Raw genomic sequence first — 23216 nt, forward strand, 5'->3', positions numbered from 1 at the left:
AAGAAAAAGATGACTAGTGTGTTTGTAGGACCGGTCGGGGACAGAAAGTGAAACAAGCTCCTTAATTCAGGGGAAGAAGAGCAGATCCTTAATGAAGTGTGCAGTTCAGTGTTCTCCAGTGAGAGGGGCATTTGTGAGGAGAGCGTTAAACAGGCCGATATGCGACAGCATATCGAGGTTAAGAGAGAGAATGCACTGTAACTTTTGGAAAAAAAAAGCATTAGGATAGGTAAGTCCTCGTGTATTCGGGAGAAACCCTGGGTGACTGCGGGAAGCGGTGAGTCCTACTTCAGTGACGGGCAAATTATTGGAGACCATTCTTAGAAACAGGATTTACGAGAATTTCCAGAAGCAATAACTGATTTGGGAGGATCAGTGTGGCTTTCTGAGGAGCAGATAATCTCTCACGACCCTGGAGCAATTCTATGAAGACGTGACGGTCATCCTTCGGTTGAACATGGTTGGACCTTTCAGAAAGTTAGGAAACTTGGTACCCTGAAAAAGTTGGCTTGTGGATTCAGGACTGACACCCAAGAAGGCAGAGGATAATTGTAGGTCGAGCATTTTCTCCCTGGATGTTGGTGCCAGTGGTGTCCTGTGAGATCTGTTCTGAGAACCCCGGATTTTTGTGCTTTAAAAATGATATGGAAAAATGAAGTGGAAAGGTGAGTTATTGTATTTTCAATGATGTGGAAGTTGGTGGAATTATGGATAGTATAGAAGATAGTCAGAGTTTACAAGTGGACAGTGACAGGACGCAGAGCAGAGCTGAGAAGTTACAGATGGAGTTCAGCCCGGAACGTTACGGAGTGATTCACTTTGGAAGGATGAATTTGAAGGCAGAGGTGATACTTTCTCGAGTCAACCGAGGGCCGCACATTAGTACGAGTTCCACAATGGAAAGAGAGTGGTGAGACTCTCTCCAATAAGCCGAGGACCGCTCATCGGTACGAGAACCACGATCGGCACGGAGCGGTGAACTGCAGGAGCAGAAGGAAGTGTGATTGACAGGTTCTGCACATACTTATAGTGACTCTCGAAAGGCAATATACCTGACAGTAAATCAGGAGATAAAAAAGACAACTTCGTGGCAAATGATACAACAGCCTGAGAACCTGCTGTTTGATCATAGATTTTGCTTACTATATTTGTTCAAACAGAGAATGGATTGAGAAATAGTGGTAGAATTGTAGCAGGTCTGAGAATATCTTTAAAGTTAAACAGACTGCATCGCAGGTCACGGGTGTGGGGTGGTCAAGTCATTCACTGGCAGAGGTCAGGTTCCTGCCAAACGCCCCATGTGTGCGCTGGAAAACATGCTCTTTAAACTGTCCGCAGTCCTCGCTAATTTCCCGAGTACTCGTTCCCTTTTTGACCATAGGTCTCTGGAATATCGCTGTGGATCTTTCAAAGTGTTTGGAGGAATATGTATAGTGTATTTTATTGTAACACATGTCAGCTGTCACTGTGATTTCCATCACTCTAACCGCCCGGAATGACTGGAACGAACGAAAAGATGAACGGAAGTTTCCCTTTAATAAAGAAGTGTTCTTCATTTCACCTGACAGAACAAACTCCTTCTCTCAATTTCAGAAGCGAATGTGCACGGTCAAATATAACAAAATAAATCGACTTCAAGATGAATGCCTGCTTTAAAGCAACAATGATATAAAAATATGCTGCTTAAATAGCTGAAGCCAGGTGTCATGGAAAATAACAGAGAAAAAAAACGTCATATCTTGCTTTAAAGTAATAGACTCCGTTGAGGAGTCAAATTTATGACACGTGGACAGAGTGAGTATAAATAGTTTAAGAAAAGTGTTTGTTGCATTTGGTTGTCACTAATGTCCCTGACGTGATAGCCACGCTAATTGCCTCAGTGGAATTGCTCTCTCCTCAATAAAAGTCTGCTAAACCGATCACCAGTCCATCTGAGCAGCTGAAACGTTCCGGACAACTGAACGCTGCTTCTGGCGGAATATGGGATATGCGGCGATTTACTACATCGCGGCCATTTTCTATCCCACACTTGTAGCGGTTGGTGTCCCCGGTAAGATGCCGGAGCTGGTTACTTTATGTATGGTGCCGTCGTTACTCTGCAGCGGTATCCGCACTGTTACTAAGCACAGATGCTACCGTCGGCTGAAACGTGTTTCCTGAATGGAGGATTCAAGCATGCAATGGTTTTAATTTCATTTTTTTGTAGTTCGATCGCACAGTTTTATTCTTTTCTCAATTAAGTTGGTGTCGATATTGACATTGTTTCATAATTTAACCTCGCTAGGCTTTCTGAAGTGATGCCGGTCTCTGCTTTTCTCGGTCCGAGTCTCTATCATTGCAGACACATCGACCTTATAAGAATGTGATAGTTTATTTAAATGACGGTCCAGACTATTTCGACACGTAGGTCTGTTCTTCTGTAAGAGTAAATGAGAACTCGTGCTTTGCATCTCCTTGATTCCACTTTGTCACCACTACAAATAATACCGTCTGTTCTTTCTCCTCTAATAAAGGAAATGGTGTTGTTTACTGTGGCGATCGACTGCTCTCCCGAGCATCTGGTTGTTTTATTTCATTTTGATACTTTGATCGAAGAGATTTTTCTTTTGTCAATTACGTTCGTGCCGATATTGGCATTGTTTCATAATTTCACCTCGCTAGGCTTTCTTAAGTGATGCTGGTCTCTGCTTTTCTAGGTCCCTGTTTCTATCAGTGCCGACACTTCGACCTTATAACAACGTGGCAGCTTATTTAAATTATGGTCCAGTCTACTTTCAACACGTAGATCTGTTCTTACATAAGTCAGTAAATGATAAATTGTGTTTTCTATCTCTTGATTCCACTTTGTCACCGCTGCAAACAATCCCTTCAACTGTTTCGCCCCTAATAATGGAAATGATGTTGTTCACTAGGACGATGGTCCGTTCTCCGGTACGTGAGTCGTGGAACTCTGATGCCTCGCTCTAAACTGTCGGTAGGTCGCCAATCCACTGTCACTCACATCCGTCATTGTCCTCCAGCCGGAGTGCAGCGACCGAGACCGCACACACTGGATTCCCGCTTTCTACTTCCAAACAGACATGGGGGCATTCAGAGAGTTGCTATTGACAATATTTCTATTTTGCTTTTAAATTTATTGTAGTTAATTTAACGGCGATTGTGATCCTATCTCGGGGAAAATGCGGACTCTCCAAATGCATCACCCGTTACCTGGTTGGAATGGCGACAGCGGATCTACTGGTGGTTGTCTTTGCTGCTTTACTGGAACAGACCAACAATATCTACATTTATTCCATATCCCTGCTCATCACTCCTGTATGCACTCTGACACTTATATTTCGGGCTGTAACGACAGACTGTTCTGTTTGGTTTACGGTCAGTTTTACCTTCGATCGTTTCATCGCAATATGTTGCCGAAAGCTGCGGGTGAGATACTGCACCGAGAGAACAGCAACGGTGGTTATCGTGACCGTGGTTATAGTAAGCTGCGGGAAATGTGTCCCGGGTTACTTTGCCCTTGAACCTTACGTCATCATTGACAACATGCCGTGGCGGTGCACCCGCACACATGAGTACGCTACTTCACCCGTGTGGAGAGGATACGCATTACTGGACAGTATTTTAACACCATTGATACCAATCGGTTTAACCCTGGTGTTTAATGGGTTAACCGTAAGACATATCGTTGTGGCAAATAGAGTCCGCAGAAGGCTTCGGCACAGCAGCGACAATCAGAAAGATGCCGAGGTGGAAAAACGCAGAAAATCGATGATTTTGTTGTTTTCTATATCAGCTAATTTCAAATTATTGTGGATGCACAGTGTAGCGCATTCCCTGAAATGGCAACTGCAAAACTATTTTTACCAGGACAGATATTTGATTTCTCCGGTATATATCCTACAACAATTTGGGTTCATGTTACAATTTCTCAGCATGTGCACCAATACGTGTATCTATACACTGACACAGAGGAAATTCAGAGAAGAGCTGAGGAATGGAATGAAGTATGTGTTTACATTAAATGGTGATCTGTGTAGATAACGCCCGTGTCTAATGACAATTCAGCGGAGTTTTCAAATAAAGCTGTTTTACAATGAACAGGTTTGACAAATATGTCATTAATTCAAACAATCATATGTCTGGTCACCCGAAATTGCAGAATTGGCAGAAGATTGCTGACTTCATACAGTTCAGGTAGGTAGCAATACAAACACTCATTGCTGCTGGTCTGATTGTCACTTTGGTTGAAGTATGTTCCAAACTATCACAGACACTCGACTGTCAGAAGGGCAGGGATGGCTGCAGGGTTTTCCGGGTTTTAGATGTGGAAAAATAGACAGGGTCGGGTAACAGATTGTAAAGGGAGTGCGATAGGAAAACAGGGGTAGTATCACAGCTGCAGAAAGGGAGGAAAACATGGAGCATCCGTTTGTTAATAGACTGGGAGACGAATACAAAAATATGATCACTCCATTCGGATTATTCTATGCAGCCGCCCATCTAACAAAAAAAAACCTGCAACGGGAACAGTGAGGAACCGATCGGGAAGCAGGACATGGACATTTGCCATGTTATTGGCACGAGTAAATTAAGCTTCCATAATATTCGTTGGCATCTCCCCAGTGTAAAAGTTTTAGGTATGGCATAATTTGTCAGTTGTGTCCAGGAAGGATTCATGTCACTACATGTAGAAAGGCGCACTAACGACCAGTCCGTACCGGATCTAATATTAGAAAAGGAAACGGGTCAGGTGACAGACCTCTTGGTTGGTCAGCATTTCAGAACGATAGGACAGAACTCCCCTCCATTTACCTTGCCCAGGGATAGGACCAGAGAGTATGGTATGTGTTTAATTGGGGGTCAACTCCAGCTGCCTGGCTGGAGTTTAGGAAAGTACATTGGGAAATGATGCACTCAGGGCATTGCACAACAGATATGTGGGGATTGCTTAGGGAGTACTTCAGCCCTCAATGTTGTGCCAACCCATGTAATCCTTAAAAACAGTACTAAACCCACATTACCCCATAAAAATTTTTCTTTCATCTATGTGCCTGTCCAAAAGGATCTTTAATACCCCTAATGTTTTAGCCTCCACCACCATCGCTGGCAAGTCATTCCAAGCACACACAACCCTGTGTGTAAAAAACTTACCCCTGATGTCTCCCCAAACCTCCCTCCCTTAATTTTGTACATATGCCCTCTGCTGTTTGCTATTGGTGCCCTGGGAAACAGGTACTGACTATCCACTCTATCTATGCCTCTCATAATCTTGCAGACCTCTATCAAATCCACTCTCATTCTTCTATGCTCCAAAGAGAAAGTCCCAGCTCTGCTAACCTTGCTTCATATGACTTGTTCTCCAAACTGGGCAACATCCTGGTAAATCTCCTCTGCACCCTCTCCATAGCTTCCACATCCTTCCTATAATGAGGTGACCAGAATTGAACACAATACTCTAAGTGCAGTCTCACCAGAGATTTGTACAGTTGCAACATGACCTCTCTACTCTTGAACTCAATCCCACTGTTAATGAAGCCTAGCATCCCATAGACCTTCTTAACCACCCTATCAACCTGTGCAGCGACCTTGAAGGATGTATGGATTTGAATCCCAAGGTTTCCATTGTTCATCCACACTCTTAAGTAACTGACCATTAATCCTGTACTCAGTCTTCTGGTTTGCCCTTCCAAAAGGCATCATCTCACATTTGTCCGGATTGAACTCCATCTGCCATTTTTCTGCACAACTCTGCAGCCTGTCTATATCCTCTTGTAACCTTCGACAACCTACAGCTCCATCCACAACTCCTCCAATCTTCCTGTCATCCGCAAACTTACTCACTCATCCTTCCGCCTCTACATCCAGGTCATTTATAAAAATCACAAATAGCTGGGGTCCCAGGACAGATCCCTGCGACACTCCACTAGTCACCGACCTTCAGGCAGCATACTTTCCTTGCACAACTACCCTATGCTTTCTTCCTTTAAGCCAATTTTTTTAAAATCCAAATAACCAAGTTTCCACTGATCCCATGCCTCATGACTTTCCGGATGAGTCTCTCATGAGGATGCGGGGATTTTTTAGGGAGCACTGACACGGGGTTCAGTATAGGCTTATCTCAGTGACGCAGGGAAAGGACGACTGTGTAAAGTAACCCTGGGAGACAAGAAAGTTGGAACAACGCGTCAAGTGGAAGAAATAACGATGCTTACAGAACAGAAAGAAAGGATCAGGTAAGGCTACGGCGAGTCACAATGTAGACAGGAAGGAACTTAACAATTGACTTAAAAGAGTGATAGGGGGATTTGAGAAGTCCTTGACGAGTTGCAATGTGAAGAACAGGAGGAGACTGGGGAGAGTGTGGGCAGATCAGAGGTAAAAGTCGAAAATCTGTGTCTGGAGTCCAAGGAGGCGGTGAAGCTCCTCACTGAATACATTGATCAATGTGAACACAGCGCAAAAAGTCAGATATGCTCGAACAAGCCGACGCTGAGAGAGAGGATGCGCTGGAAACTTGGAAAACATTATGATAGATGATTCCCCTATAACGGAAGGGATATAGTCCAGGTAATAGATGATTCCCCGATGCTGGAAGGGATATACTCCAGGTAACTTTTAAAGGCGAGCTCAGATATTGCTGCGCTTTTAGACGGGATATGTGTGTCTTTGCTGGCCACGGAAGTAGAACTAGATGATTGGAGTGTGGAAAATGTTATTCATTTGTTGACGAAAGATAGCAAGGATAGTATTTGAAATGATAGACCAGGGAGTCTTACATCAGTAGTGGGTAAATTTTTGGAGAGGATTATTGACGAAGGAACTTATGAGTATTTGGAGAAACGTAGTCTGGCTACGGGGAGACAACATGGCATGTTGCCCTTTATGAGCCAGATTGAATTATTTGGAAAAGTGAAAATAAAATAAACAGAAGAATCAGAACAGTCGATGTGGGGGCATTAATCATGGTCAGGCGTTCGATCAGTTCCCCGAAGTAGACTCATTCAGAAAGTCAGGAGGCATGGGATCGAGGGAAACCTGGCCGCGTTGATTCAGAATTGGTTTCCTAACAGAAGGCAGATGATGTAGTAGACAGACTGAATTCTGGCTGGAAGACTAATGCAGCCGGGTTCCGTATGGAGACTCGAAATTTCGGTACAATTTACAACTCTATTGCGAGTCTGCAGTTACAGTGCTCCAAGAAATAGGGCTGAGGAAATAATCGATTTAATCTGATCACACAGCAGCACCTGGATAATTAATTGAATTAGGGCTGACGACGTAAGCAAATCGCTGAGATATTGCCTGCACCAGCGCGTTTTCTGAACTGACCTGTCATTTACATATTACAGGGCAAATGCTACAATGTCTGCAAAACACTTTTCCAGTGGAGCCCTACCATTTAAAACCAGCATTTCAAAGTGCCCAGCAGCAGCTTCTGGCGCTTATTAAAAGAACCAGCCTTCCAAAATGCCAATTCTAAATTCCCAATTCAAGTACACACCAATTTATTCCACCGTCAATTTACCTCTGAATCGTGGTTTTATCGTATCGAGTGTAGATACGCTCATATTTCGATCTATTTAGCCCTGAATCCACATGGCCGGTGTGGAATCCGTGTCTCCCTCTGAAATCAATAATAAATGAAATACACAAAACTGCACATACGAAAAACGGAGCGAGAGCAAAGCAAATATCTGGGCTCACACTTGTCTTCCTTCAAAACCATCGCAGGCAATTGTAGAGTATAGAATAAACAGCTTCCAGAGCTTCCATCTTCTCATGCTGTAACCATCCATTAACAGTCTCCATGCTTCAGTGTGTGCAAGGACAGAGGGATCGAACAGTATCAACGACTTTCTAGATTGGTCGGTGCTGTGAGACACTAATGTTATAACCCAGATATACAGTCAGACAGCCATAGGGAACCACCGCACAGAAACAGGGTCTTCAGCCCGTCCAGTCAGTGAGGAATTATTTAAACTGCCTACTGCCATCGACCTCACCCGGACCGTGGCCATCCATATCACTCTCATCCGTGTACTTCTCCAATCATCTCTTACACGTTGACATCGGAATCTCAATTACCATTTGTGTTGGCAGCACTGTCTACACTCTGACCACACTCTGGCTGAAGAGGTTTCCCCTCATGTTTCCCTTAAACATTTCACATTTCACCCTTCACCAATGATCTCCAGTTGTATTCTCGCCCGACATCAGTGGAGAAAGCCCGCTTGCATTTACACTCTCTATACGCCTCATAATGTTTTATACCTCCATCAAATCTCCCCTCAGTCCACTACCCGCTCGGGAATAAAGGGCTGACAAATGTGATCTTTCCTTTTAATTCAAAACATTCGGTCCCTTCAATAGCCGTATAGATTTTTTTCTGCATTCTTTCAATCTTACTTGCACCTTTCCTGCAGGCAATTGAGCCCAATCGGACACAATATTCCAAATTCGGCCCCACAGCAACATAACATCCCAACTCCTGTACTCAGTGCTTTGGTCCAGGAGGGCCGACGTGCGAAAAGCTGTTTTTACGACCCTGTGTAACTTTGCTGCAATTTTCATTGAATTACGGACCTGCATTCCCAGATTCGTTTGTTCTATCGTACTCCTCAGTGCCCTATTTCTCATTGTGTCAGAGCAACCCGGGCTGGCCCCCTAGAGTTGTGTATGTTAAATGCGATCTGACATTTTCCGATCCATTTTTCCAGCTGTCCCAGATACCGTTTCATGTTCCGGTACTCTTCCTCGCTCTCGACTACACCCGGCAATGTCGTTGTCATCGGCAAAGCTAACGACGTTATTACCCAGATCGTTGATATGGATTTAAAAACAACTACGGGCACAGCGACGATCCCTGGGACACTCCACTCATCACAGGTGCCCAGTCAGAGAGACAACCATCCATTACCACACTCTAGCTTCCCCAAAATAGCCAAGCGAATCCAATTTACTCGCTCATCGTGAAAGCCAAGCGACTGAACCTCCTCGAGCATCCTCCCCTACGGAACCTTGAGAAATTCCTGGCTGAAGTTCCTGTTAGACGGCATCCACTGCCTTGCCTTCCACACCATTCCTGGTAACTACCTCGTAAAGCTCTGTGAGTTAGGTTAGACATGACCAACTACGCACTGGCCCATACTGACTATCGCTAATGTTCCTGTTTATCCAGATACTTCCCTTCATACCCCATGACCAGCGTAGTCCGAACACCGAGGACAATTCCTCATTACGTAGTACGTGACGTGTCCCTTCCAAGCAAAACCTTTAATATCACCCAGCGGTCGGCACTCACATTTCTGGCCTCTTGTTGTTAAATTCTCCTGCAGTATTGTCAGACGCATTGAGAGTAGTCTGGGAAAGGAAGGCGTCGTAGCTTTAAATAATTAATCGTTTGGACTTAAACAGTGAGATGCGGTACACCAGATAGAGCATAGAACATAGAATATTACAGCACAGAACAGTCCATCGACTCACGAGGTTCTGACAAGCCTTTCAACTAATTTAATTTCAAACTAACACATCCCCTCTGCATCTGAATCAGAATCAGAACCAGATTTAAGATCATCGGGATATGCGGTGAAATTTGTTAACTTTACTGTAGCGGTGCAATTAAATAAATTTAGAGGGAAAAAAAAACCTGAGTTGCTGGCGGCGGCGGGGAAGTAGCTGTTCCTGATACGCTGAGCGTGAGCTTTCACGCTTCTGTATCTCCATCCCGATGGTAACACCGTGCAGACGGCGGGACTTGTTGGTGGGCAGCTTTATTGATGGACGCCACCGTTACAAGAATCACCCCTTGTAATAATGATCAGCGAGGTACAGAGAATCCGTATTTACCAACAAGTAACTTTTATTATTTCAACTATAAAACACGTAGGTTCAGACGTCATCTTCACTCCATGACACTCCATGAACAGTCAATGAAGAGAAAAGGTATTACCCGGGAAAGGAGTCGACTCTGGCCAGAGAGAAGAGAGAGAGGGACAAGGGAGAAAGTGACTGGGACAGAGACTGGTGAGGTAGCGAGAGGAAGAGGAAGGTAGAGAAAGACCAGGGGGAGGGAGGGCAAGGAAGTCGAGGGATCTGGTGAGACGAGAGATCGGGGATTCGTGAAAGATTTTCGATGGGGAGAGAGATCGGAGTCGGGTGTTTGGTGTCGGTAGAAAGCGGGAGGGGGATAGATGGGAGAGAGATGACGTCCGAGGTAATGCATTTTGTAGGCTCAAGTAAGAGCGGGATGTCTACTTTATTGATAAGGATTTACGAACGTTGAGATTTGTTTATAAATCCAAAGATCCACGAAGGAACTTGCGATACACGCGACGTATTGCCGACAGCTCGCAAAATGTCCAGATGTATTCCTGCTGAACCACTGTCTTTGCAATCTGAAGCCCCCAATTTCCCTTTAAGAAACGTACTGTTGAGCTGTCTAAATTAATTGGCAGTGTAACGAGCTGCTGAAGGGCCAGATGGACTTGACTCTCGTGAATGCAGGTGAGGCACCTTTCAGCGATCAGCGAAGGTCAGCCATTACCATTGCCGGAAAAGAGGTCGGTTCGGAAGACTTCAAGCCAGACTAAATCGACGGGCTATGAAGCGTCCTTTACCCGGCATCTTCTCAGCCAAAGGCCAATGACTTGTAAACAAGATGCATTACGTAAGCGCAACATTGCAGTTTCGGAGGGAAATGAGGGGCTGCTGTCTTCTCTGTTTCATGGAGACATGGCTCAGTTCGGTGGAACAGACGGAAGGCTTCTCAATCCACCGTTCGGAGAAGATAAGAAGGTATTGTGGTGCTGGTGGTGGGGGGGGGGGGTGTTGTTTCATGACTAACTCTTCATGCTCTCCGTACATAGCGGTCTTGCCGCACCCTTGTTCTCCCAATCACAACATCCAAAGATTGAGTTCTGTCGGTGCTGCTTACCGAGAGGTTCTCCTCATTGATCCGGACGGCACTTCACATACCGCCAGAGCAGATGTTAAGCAAGCATACCATGTACTGTGTGCCGCGACCAGCAAACAAGGAACTGCCTACCCTGTGGACTTTCAGATCATTGCGGGGTTTCTATCAGGCTTATTTAAGGAATTATCGGCTTATTTGTCACCAGCTCGTCATCCTCATTACCAGGGGCTCCCGCACACTCGACCACTGTTAGAGCACGATCAGGAAAGCCTACCATTCCACCCCCAGACCATATTTCGGGATTCTGAATGTCTGGTTTTCCTTCTCCTACCTCCATCCAGGCAGAGGGTGAGGAACAAGACACCAGATGTATCGGCAACAACGTCGCCGGAATCGGCGAGTGACAGAAAAAAAATGACCCAGAGCTCATAAGAGAATCTGAATGTCACAATCTTTATAAAGACACTGGAGAACGAGTGTTTCCCACTGATTCATTCAGAGTCCAGAGTGTTCTTCAACCAGAAGTACTGGATGAACAAGCGATCTGCAAAGTGCTGAGCAGTAGTTTCACGGCAATATTTATCACGTGTTTTCATTATTATTATTTACCAGTAAGTTTCGTTTTATATTTTGCTGATTTGATAGTTGTCTATTGCTGTAGGCAGAGCTCCATCAGCTTCCCTGGTGGTCTAGTGGTTAGGATTCGGCGCTCTCACCGCCGCGGTCCGGGGTTCGATTCCCGGTCAGCGAATTAAGATATTGCCTAATGAAATGTGCTTATTTTAAATCATCGTGTGTATTAACTTGCTGCCACAGACACCTCATTCCTGTCTATGCTTAACCTGCATCCGCCTGATTCAGCAGCATAAGACCACAAATTATAGGAGCAGAATTAGGCCGTTTGGCCCATCAGGTTTGCTGCGACATTTCCTCTCAGCCCCATTCTCCTGCTTTCTACTGGTATTATTTCATGCCCTGATCAATCATGAATCTATCGATCTCTGACAAATATACAAAGAGACTCGGACTCCACAGGGTTCTGTGGCAGCATCCGACAGATTCGCCACTCGCTGGCTGAACAACTCACTCCTCATCTCTGTTCTAAAAGGATGCTCCTCTATCTCGAGGCTGCGTCCTTTGGTCTTAGATTCTCCCACCATAGGAAACATCCTCTCAACATCCGCCCTGTCAAGGCCTTTCACCATTCGATAGCTTCCAATGAGGTCCCGCGCAATCTACTGAATTTCAGTGAATGCAGGCCCGGCGCCATCAAATGCTCTTCATATCACTAACTATTCAATCCCAGGGCGAAGGGTCTCGGCCAGAAACGTCGATAGTGCTTCTCCCTATAGATGCTGCCTGGCCTGTTGTATTCTACCAGCATTTTGTGTGTGTTGTTGTCTGATTTGGACGCAAGGATTTTGCTCCGAGCGATAAATCGTCCGCTGTCTAACTTAAGGAAATACGTTGGTGAACGAGGCGAAGCGCTCTGCATCCGTACAGTTGTAGAACACACCGGCACCAACGCCCTGTTTCGACTCAGAATCTATTGTTAGACTCTCGGTTGCAAAGTATAAAATATCGTAGCTAAATAAACTGTATTGGCATGGCGACTTGGCTAGTTTCCACCTGTCCCCACCCATCAGCAAGTACATTTTTCATTGCGCTTGTGTGTACACGTAGATGTGCGCATACATATAAATTTGAGTTGATTTTGAGGTAATCACCATTTACGTATAATGCATGATCCCCTCGGTTAGATCCGTCACCAGATACAGATGAATTGAATCACTGTCAGTTATTTTCGCGAAGTAGAAACTCAAGTCGTTGACCAGCATATGCTGCTGTGGGGGCTGTGTGGCGGAAGAAATTTCCAGTGTTTTGCGTTGAAATACTGAATTAGGACCTACTAATCTGGTATATATTCTGAGCTAAAAATGCTGTGAGCATGGACCTGACGGAAATATGGGATGTCAACTCCACAAATTCTCCTATCTCCCCAGCTGAGGGAACAGGATTTATTGAAGAACGTGTTACCGGCTCCGGATTTGTGTTGGATACGGTACCAGAACTCAGTACATCGAAATCCATGTCGTTAATGAAAACCGAACCGGGAAAGTACCGCGTTGAACAGAGAATCAGAATCAGGTTTATTATCAACGGCATGTGACGGGAAATTTCTTAACTTAGCAGCAGCAGTTCAATGAAATATATAATCTAGCAGAGAGAGAAAATAATAATGATAAATAAAATAAAACATAATAATAAATAAACATGTAAATCAATTATGTATATTGAATAGATTATGAAAAATGTGCAATAAAAAGAAATACTCTATATTCAAAAACTGAGGTAGTGTTCAAAGTTTCAAAGTCCATTCGGGATTCTGATGGCAGAGAGGAAGAGGCTGTTCCTGAACCGCTGACTGTGTGTTTCTGTCTCATAACCTTAGACACCCAAGGTCAACCCTAGTATCCGGTGCCACCTGTGTCGACGTTGTTCCTTTGCAGGTTGGAAGAATATTCATCGGCAGTGTCATGGCGGTCTATTATCGTCCCTCATTAATGAGCTGTCCTTCCTGTGTGAGGCTGATTACGTGACGTAGCCGGACAACGGGTTGCAATGAGAATATTTAGGATGCAATTGGTTCTTTCAGTGAGGGCGCAAACTGGACAAAAGTGTTTATTGCTGGAATGTGTGAGGTCATGTACTTCGTTGGGATTGGTATTAAATGAAGGACGATCGGTTGTGGTGAGACTGTCAAAGGAAACTGTTCACAAAGCAGAGATGGCGAGCCGATGGGTGGATCCGGTATTTTGCCAGGCAACTGCAGATTGTAGTTTCTTGCAACTCGATTGGAAATTAGAAAGACAGTAAGCATTGTAATATATTTGTGCAGGTTTCTGAGGTAGGCGCCGACACGGTGACGGTAATTGAACTCCTCATATATGCTGAAGGGTACAGTAGCAATGGAGAAGCTCGGAACAATTTAACTGACTCACCTCCCGTGAGGAATGTACGTCCTCTGACGAACAACTGAAGTTAAAACTGTACACTGCAGAATGTAGAATAAGGGCTGAATCTAAGACGATGGATGAGGTATACAGTAAAGGAAAATTTGCAGGATGAGGAATTATCGTTTAAATACGAATTAAAGCGGAATATCTGTACATACATTCCTGATACCAGAGACTACTCGACGAGGCGGGGTTGTGGATGTTACAGCACAGGGCTGATTCAAATAGGATATGGTCGTATTTTTTTTTGAAATATTAAGGAAAACGGGGGTTGTGAAACAGCCAAAGAAGACAGCTTGAAACGTGGGGAAGTGCAGCCATGATCATATGGCATAACCGGACGGGAGCCATCAGTAACTGACGTGGTCCCGTGGTCCCTTACACTGGGAGTAACATTTTGAGATTTTCCATTCAACAACAATGTAAACTCATGGAACTGGTCTCCCGGCTGACTTGCATACAGAACGGCGACTTAAAATGCCAGGACCGGATTATGAATTCGTCAAAGCCGGCCTGACGAATGGTCTCACTGCCGGGAACTGTAGTACATCGAATCTCAGGGACTGGGGATCTGTAGTCAATGACACTGTGGGTCGGCCTGACGAACAGTCTGACTGCCGGGAACTGTACTACATCGAATCTCAGGGATTGGGGATCTGTAGTCAATGACACTGTGGGTCGGCCTGACGAATGGTCTCACTGCCGAGAACTGTACTACATCGAATCTCAGGGATTGGGGATCTGTAGTCAATGACACTGTGGGTCGGCCTGACGAATGGTCTCACTGCCGGGAACTGTACTACATCGAAACTCAGGGATTGGGGATCTGTAGTCAATGACACTGTGGGTCGGCCTGACGAATGGTCTCACTGCCGGGAACTGTACTACATCGAATCTCAGGGATTGGGGATCTGTAGTCAATGACACTGTGGGTCGGCCTGACGAATGGTCTGACTGCCGGGAACTGTACTACATCGAATCTCACGGATTGGGGATCTGTAGTCAATGACACTGTGGGTCGACCTGACGAATGGTCTCACTGCCGGGAACTGTATTACATCGAATCTCAGGGATTGGGGATCTGTAGTCAATGACACTGCGGGTCGGCCTGACGAATGGTCTCACTGCCGGGAACTGTATTACATCGAATCTCAGGGATTGGGGATCTGTAGTCAATGACACTGCGGGTCGGCCTGACGAATGGTCTCACTGCCGGGAACTGTATTACATCGAATCTCAGGGATTGGGGATCTGTAGTCAATGACACTGTGGGTCGGCCTGACGAATGGTCTCACTACCGGGAACTGTATTACATCGAATCTCAGGGATTGGGGATCTGTAGTCAATGACACTGTGGGTCGGCCTGACGAATGGTCTCACTGCCGGGAACTGTACTACATCGAATCTCAGGGATTGGGGATCTGTAGTCAATGACACTGTGGGTCGGCCTGACGAATGGTCTCACTACCGGGAACTGTATTACATCGAATCTCAGGGATTGAGGATCTGTAGTCAATGACACTGTGGGTCGGCCTGACGAATGGTCTCACTGCCGGGAACTGTATTACATCGAATCTCAGGGATTGGGGATCTGTAGTCAATGACTCTGCGGGTCGGCCTGACGAATGGTCTCACTGCCGGGAACTGTACTACATCGAATCTCAGGGATTGGGGATCTGTAGTCAATGACACTGTGGGTCATTCGCCATACATTGGCGCTTCTAACGCTTGCTGCCCGCGATCTGCAACATCTCCAGCTGCAGAGACGTACCGGAGATTTGATCAGGGGAAAGCTCCAGCTACAGCTGAGGGAGACGCTAATGCTCTCGGGTGGACTCTGCCACAACTACAGTAACACAGGAATTGAGTGAGATTAGAATCTGACAGAGGATGAAAATACCTCGCCATGCGAATCGTAGAGCGAAAGGACAGAGTCCACTTCTTTACACTGACGCTGAAATATTCGCTTTCTGTGTTTGATTCTTTTAGTTTTATTGCAGAGAGTTTAAGCTGCCTCGAGGGGATTGATCAGAGTAGCAATGCATTGCATTGAAGAGTGTAAAATTCTGTATTGGCAGTGGGATATCTGGCCGCTGGTGCCTGTAGTGTGTGCGCTGCGAGCAGGGTTCGAACCTGCGCGGGGAATCTCCACTGGATTTCAAGTTGAACGCCTTAACCACTCGGCCATCGCAGCTCCATCAATGTTCATCACACACCGTAGCACAGCAATTGAACTGAGGGTTGTACTTGTTTTATTTTTAGTAACGGAAATGGTGAATCATCATTCCAATACAACAGTATAATTGGAGAGCTGTGGAATTTGTTTCAACACCGTTAGGTCAGAACGTGAGTGTGGAGGGATAACACTGGCGTCCGTATCGTAAGTGAAGGAGATTTCCACTGTTGGGGATACAGGTCAGGATCAGAATCGGGTTTATAATTACGGACATATGTCAACATTACATTGTTGCTTTTATATTCTACTCCTCCTGAACTGAATGTTAAAATTGAATTTGCCTTCCTTTACCGCTGACTCAGCCTGGAAGTAAACATTTAGGGAATATTGCACAAGGTCTCTTTGCACCTCTGATTTCAGAAAACCTTCTCCATTTAGAGACTTTTTTATCCTTTCTTCCAAGGTGCATCACCGTACAACACGGTGATCTATTTGACAAATCTCCCTTTCTCCTCAACTGTCTTTGATCTTCAATGTGCTTCGAATCTTTTGAGTTATTGAACACGTTGAAGTCAGGCTACCTTTCTTATATTCTCCTTTCTTCAGCCTAACTTCCTTCTTTCAGAGTGGAGTGACAATCAACCAGTCATCAAGATCTATTCTAGAATATCAAGTCAAGTCACTTTTATTGTCATTTTGACCATAACTGCTGGTACAGTACACAGTAAAAATGAGACAACTTTTTCAGGACCATGGTGTTGCATAACACAGTACAAAAAACTAAACTGAACTACGTAAAAATCAACACAGAAAGAAGCTACACTAGACTGCAGACCTACCCAGGACTGCATGAAGTGCACAAAACAGTGCACAAAAGACAATAGGGCAGTAAGGTATTAGTCCAGGCTCTGGATATTGAGGAGTCTGATAGCTTGGGGGAAGAAACTGTTACATCGTCTGGGCGTGAGAGCCCGAATGCTACGGTGCCTTTTTCCCAGACCGCAAGAGGAAGAAGAGTTTGTATGAGGGGTGCGTGGGGTCCTTCATAATGCTGTTTGCTTTGCGGATGCAGCGTGTTGTGTAAATGTCCGTGATGGCTGGTAGGGAGACCCCGATGATCCTTTTAGCTGACCTAACTATCCGCTGCAGGGTCTTGCAATCCGAGATGGTGCAATTTCCGAACCAGGCAGTGATGCACCTGTTCAGGATACTCTCAATACAACCACTGTAGAATGTGATGAGGATCGGGGGGTGGTGGAAGATGGACTTTCCTCAGCCTTCGCAGACGGTAGAGACGCTGCTGGGCTTTCTTTGCTATGGAGCTGTTGTATATATAATGATACGTGAAGGAGTGCCTACAGAATCTCTTCAGTTACCACTTTCAGAACCCTGGGGTGTCGTCCAACTGGTCCCGATGACATCTAACTTCAGACCTTTCAGCTTCATAGGCACCTTCTCCAGGTCACAGCATCCACTCTCACTGATGCCCTCTGACACGTGTTTCTCGGTGCCATTATGCTGGAGTCTTCCACAGAGCAGTCTGGCACAAAATATTCATTCAATTCGTCACTTTTCTTTTTCCCCCATTACTGCTTCTTCCGCCTCATTTTCCAGCTTTCTGATACCCACTCTTGCATCCCTTTTAATATTCATATGTCTGAAAAAAGGTATTTTCTCCAGTATTAGCCATTTTTTGAAAGGTCCCAAACCTCCAGCTTCCCTCTAATGCTTGCTACATTATAAGCCCTCACTTTTGCCTTTATGCTGTCTTTACATTCTATGATCAGCCATGGTTAGCCTCATCCTCCGTTTCGAATATTTATTGTTATTTGGGATGCACCTTTCCAATTCACCAGCCATTGAGGATTTTCCGTCAGCCATGCTAGTGCCCCTTTCCAATCCACCTGGCCAGCTCCAGACTTGGGTCGCTGTTCCTTTCTGCCAGTAACGGGTCCAGGACTATTATCGTCCCTGATTTTATTTCTGCGAGTGACGGGGTCGAGGACAGTTATGGTCCCTGATTTCTTTATTCTGCGAGTTTGTCTGATCATAAGACCCTGGGGTATATTCAGACCGCCAAACGATTGAACTCCCGCCAGGCCCGTTGGGTATTGTTCTTTGGACGGTTCAAGTTTACCCTCACGTACTGTCCAGGATCCAAGAACGGGAAGCCGGACGCGCTATCCCGCCAGCATGACTCCAAGGATGACACCTCCAGTCCCGAGACGATCCTCCCACCATCCTGCGTGTGGCCACCCTCACTAGGGAGATCGAGGCTAAAGTAAAGGAAGCCTAGCGGGACGACCCCGACCCAGGGAATGCACCCGGTGATCGCCTGTACGTGCCCGTCTCCGTCAGGCCTCAGGTTCTCCAAAGAGGCACACATCCCCGTTCGCCTGCAACCCCGGGAGTGATCGGACCCTGGCTGTCCTGAAGAGGTACTTTTGGTGGCCGTCCACGGAGGGGGCACCCGTTCTTATGTCTCCGCTTGTTCCATCTGTGCTCGAGGAAAGGACTCTCATCGATCACCCGCGGGTCTTCTTCGTCCTCTACCTGTACCTGGTCGTTCCTGGTCGCACATCGCCCTAGACCTCTTCACCAGTCTACCCCTTCCCGCGGAAACACCACTGTCCACACCGTGGTAGACCGATTCTCTATGGCGGTGCACTTTGTGGCCCTCCCTAAACTCACTTCCTCTCAAGAAACCGCAGATCTCCTCGTCTGCCACGTCTTCCGCGTCCACAGAAGACGGATATGGTCATCGTCTGCGATCGAGTTCCCAGTTCGTCTCGCAGCTATGGAAGGTCTTCTGTCGGGCCTTAGGTGCATCGGCCAGCCTGTCATCCGGCTTCCACCCCCAGTCGAATAGGCAGATGGAACGGGTCAACCAAGACCTGGTGGCGACGCTACTTTGTGTAACGGCAAACAACCCGTCGACCTGGAGCGACCACCTCCCGTGGGTTGAGATCGCCCACAACTCTCTGGTGAGCTCGGCCATTGGGAGGTCTCCGTTCGACTGCTCCCTTGGGTACCAACCCCCGCTGTTCCCAGCGCAAGAAGGGGAGATTGCGATACCGTTAGTCCGGGACCATATTGATTGGTGCCGTAAGATTTGAGAGGAAGCACGCATGACCCTACTCAGATCAACAAATCGAAATACGAAGTGAGCCGACCGATACCGGACTCCGGCACCGGAGGTACCAACCGGGGCAGATGGTGTGGCTTTCCTCCAAAGACATCCCGCTCAAAAACGAACATAGGAAACTCGCCCCTCGCTTCCTGGGACCATTCAAGGTTGAAAGGATTATCAATCCCACAGCAGTCAGCCTAATGCTGCCAAGGTCCATTTGCATCCACGCGACATTTAATGTGTCTCAGTTAAAGCCAGTCTCCGTCAGCCCCTTTGGTCCCCCCGCTGAGACTCCCCCACCTGCCCGTGTCATCGACAACCATCAGGCATACACCATCCGAAGACTACTGGATGTGGGCCGTAGGGGCAGGTGTCTCCAATACCTGGTGGACTGGGAGGGGTACGGTCCTGAAGAGTGTTCCTGGGTCCCTTGCTCTTTCATCCTAGACCCTTCCCTCATCCAGGACTTTCATCGGAACCATCCAGTCAGGCCTGGAGGATCGCCGGAAGGCTCCCGTTGGTAGGGGGGGGGGGGGGAGTGGTATTGTCATGGTCCCTTCTGGCACCTGGCTATCTTCCTCAGGAATTGGGCCTCAATCACCTCGTTTAGTTCTCAATCATTCCCATTTTCCACTAAATACAAACACCTGTTTTCCATCAGCAAATGCAGTATAAAAACCCTATGATCACAACTAGAAGGTGCCAGTTCGTTGGTCGACTCGTGTTTGAGTAACCTCACCCCATGGTTCTTAGGACGATCAGTTCTGAGTCTAGCATCGAACCTGAATTCTCTACTAAAACCAAGACTCCGGGTAAACACTAACTTGGCACCCATTCCACGCCCGTGTTCAGCACTTGGGTTCGTTCCACCGCCACGTCCTTGTAACACTCTACCTATACCCATATTCCAGGGAATAAGGTCCTAACCTATTTAATACGTGTTACTGAAAACGGAAAGGAACAGTGGGCAATGTTTTGTACTTACTGCTGTACTTCAGAGCAGGGCGGGGAGGGGGTGCCTCGGGTCATTGCTCAAGAGCGCAAAGCATTGAGCGCTTTGCACGGTTTCTGTGGTGTAGTGGTTATCACATTCGCTTTACACGCGAAAGGTCCCCAGTTCAATCCTGGGCAGAAACATTGTTTGGGCTTCAGTGCTTCAAATGAACTTGAGACTCAACTTTTCAGTTTGTGTTCAAGTTTACTGTCATGGGCATCCAGGTGTAAATATAATGAACATTCGCTTTTCTAGCAGTAGCGCATTGTATTTCAAACCTGGCAAAGGTAAATTAAAGAAAGAAGAATTAATAGAAATTATATATAATTTACAGGAGAACATAAACGGATTTAAACCTAAGGAGGTTCGTGGATAACGTACACTGCGTAACGGGAGAATCAGCCTTCAAACCTATTGTCATGTATTGTCGCATGAGGATGCATTGTGGTTTCAACGGAGCTCGCATCTCAAATGTTCCCATTCAGACAAACATCAGGAAGAATAACCGTGTGCTGCAAAATTTCAAACCTATTTAAAATGTTAAATCGCTTTCTTTTTCCTCCTCCTGTATTCCACTCCTTCCTAGTCCCACCATACAGTCTCTCTGTTCAAAGTCTCCACCACAGTCTTCTAGGTTCCACCTTTCCGTCTGCCTACCCCCCCCCCCCTCTCTCTCTCTCTCTCTCTCTCTCTCTCTCTCTCTCTCTCTCTCTCTCTCTCTCTCTCTCTCTCTCTCTCTCTCTCTCTCTCTCTCTCTCTCACACACACACACACACACACGCATTCAATCTCTCTGCTTCTCTTTGTTTGCTCTGTCGCGAGCAGCACCACAGCCACCCCACGTCAGCCGCGCAAATATTTGTGCTTCGTACAGTTTAAGCCGCGGTGGAAACAGTTGGTAACATCAACACCTAATATTTTCAGGTCTCGAACCAGCGATCTTCCGATGATATTGCAGCGCAGACAGAAGCCAAGTATCTTACCATTGGTGTCGCACATTCCATTCCTGTTAAAGGACCAGGGAGAAAGGACTGATCACAACGCTGACATCGTGGTTCTGCAGGAATGTGGAAAAGTATGGTTAAAACCTTCCTGTGTAATGACGGTAATGTAGAACAGGAAAACTGGGTACTGTTTAGCTTTGAAACGAGGTGACGGTGGGAGATCGCATATCGCTATAGAGTTGGGATCACGGTCCTTTTCAATATATCGAATTTGTTGTGATTCCATGTAAAATTAAAGCATGGGCGAAATATCCCGAGCCCGCATAAGGGTCAGTAACTGGCCGTGGAGGTTCTCCTGCAATGTGAACATCAGGAATAAATACTTATCTCGGAATACGCTCCGCCCCTGACTCAACGTGTAGTGTTTCTCCAAAATACCTCCCATCTTTCCCCAGTTACACTCTTAACTATATCACCTTATAAAACCTTACAGCTAATCATTCTAATCAAACCGGCCACAATTTTATTGTTTAAGATTTCGGCAACGTAATGACCAGTGATGCTTTACTCCAGGATCCCCACAGTGATGTGAAATGTTTGAAATGTATGCCACTGAAAAGTGATCAATGAAAATGTATCCAGGGATATCAGTGGAGTACAGTTGAAAAATAACACCTCGCCATTGGACATTAAGGAACAGATGGATGGTATATTGACAGTGGTAATTTGTCCTGCTCAGCAGTCACGAGTTTGCATGTAAACTTCCATGGCAACATTTGAGATTTTGTGATTCTCCGGCCCGGATCTTGTGCCGCTTTTCCACCGCCTCATGTACAGTGGCATGCAAATGTTCGGGCAGCCCTGGTCAAAGTTTCTGTTTCTGTGAATAGTTCAGTGAGTAGAAGCTCAACTGATCTCCAAAGTCATAAAGTTAAAGATGAAACATTCTTTTTCTGCATTTTAAACAAGATTAGTGTAATATTTTTGTTTTGTACAATTTTAGAGTGAAAGAAAATAAAAGGAGCACCAATCAAAAGCTTGGGCACCCCAAGAGATTTGAGGTCTCAGATAACCTTTACCAGTGTCTCAGACCTTTATGAGCTTGTGAGGGCTCTGGCGTGTTTACAGTCGTCGTTAGGAAAGGCCAGGGGATGGACATTTCAAAGCTTCATAAATACCCTGACTCCTCAAACCTTGACCCTAAAATCAGCAACCATGGGCTCCTCCTGGCAGCTGCTTAGAAAATAAATAAATGATGCCCCAAAACAAGAGAAGGCTATAAGAAGATAGCAAAGAGTTTTCAGGTAGCCGTTTCCTCAGTTCGTAATGTAATTAATAAATGTCAGTTAACAGGAACGGTGGAGGTCAAGTTGAGGTCTGGAAGACCAAGAAAACTTTCCGAGAGAACTGCTCGTAGGATTGCTAGAAAGGCAAAACAAAACCCCCGTTTGACTACAAGAGACCTTCAGGAAGATGTAGCAGCCTCTGGAGTGGTGGCGCACTGTTCTACTCTGCAGCGACACCTGCACAAATATAACCGTCATGGAAGTGTCATCAGAAGAAAACCTGTCCTGCGTCCTCACCACAAAACTCAGCGTCAGACGTTTCAAAAGGAACATCTAAACAAGCCTGATGCATTTTGGAATCAAGTCCTACGGACTGATGAGTTTAAAATAGAACATTTCTTAAGTGCTTTTTATGCATAGAAAGGTAAAATATATACTATATACTAAGACAAACTTTTGACTAACTGACGCTAAATAAACCGATATACCTGTTCCGACTTCAAATCCGTTTTAAAAACGGTCTCAAGAACGGAACTCCCTCATAACCCAGGAACTGTCTGTACTTTTAAATCATCTCTAGATTACTTTTCATACCTAATACAATGTAAATAGTTGGTATACTACATTGCTTAGGGAGTAATGACAAGAAAAAATAGTATGTACATGCTCAAACAACGAGTGCTGGAGAGAGATCTTCTGGGTTTTCTCGATCCACGGTTGGTTGAATCCGCGCATGCGGAATCTGCGGATAAGGAGG

At 45.8% G+C, this 23216-nt stretch overlaps 1 non-coding gene across 1 annotated transcript; it reads left to right on the forward strand.

The window, feature by feature from the left end:
* The first annotated feature begins 20299 nt into the window (after positions 1 to 20299).
* On the forward strand, positions 20300 to 20372 carry trnav-uac (transfer RNA valine (anticodon UAC)). The gene has a single exon. It is a non-coding gene; the product is annotated as a tRNA-Val (tRNA).
* Positions 20373 to 23216: the final 2844 nt, after the last annotated feature.

This window comes from Hemitrygon akajei, unplaced genomic scaffold (assembly GCF_048418815.1).
Source record: "Hemitrygon akajei unplaced genomic scaffold, sHemAka1.3 Scf000108, whole genome shotgun sequence".
Lineage (NCBI taxonomy): Eukaryota > Metazoa > Chordata > Chondrichthyes > Myliobatiformes > Dasyatidae > Hemitrygon > Hemitrygon akajei.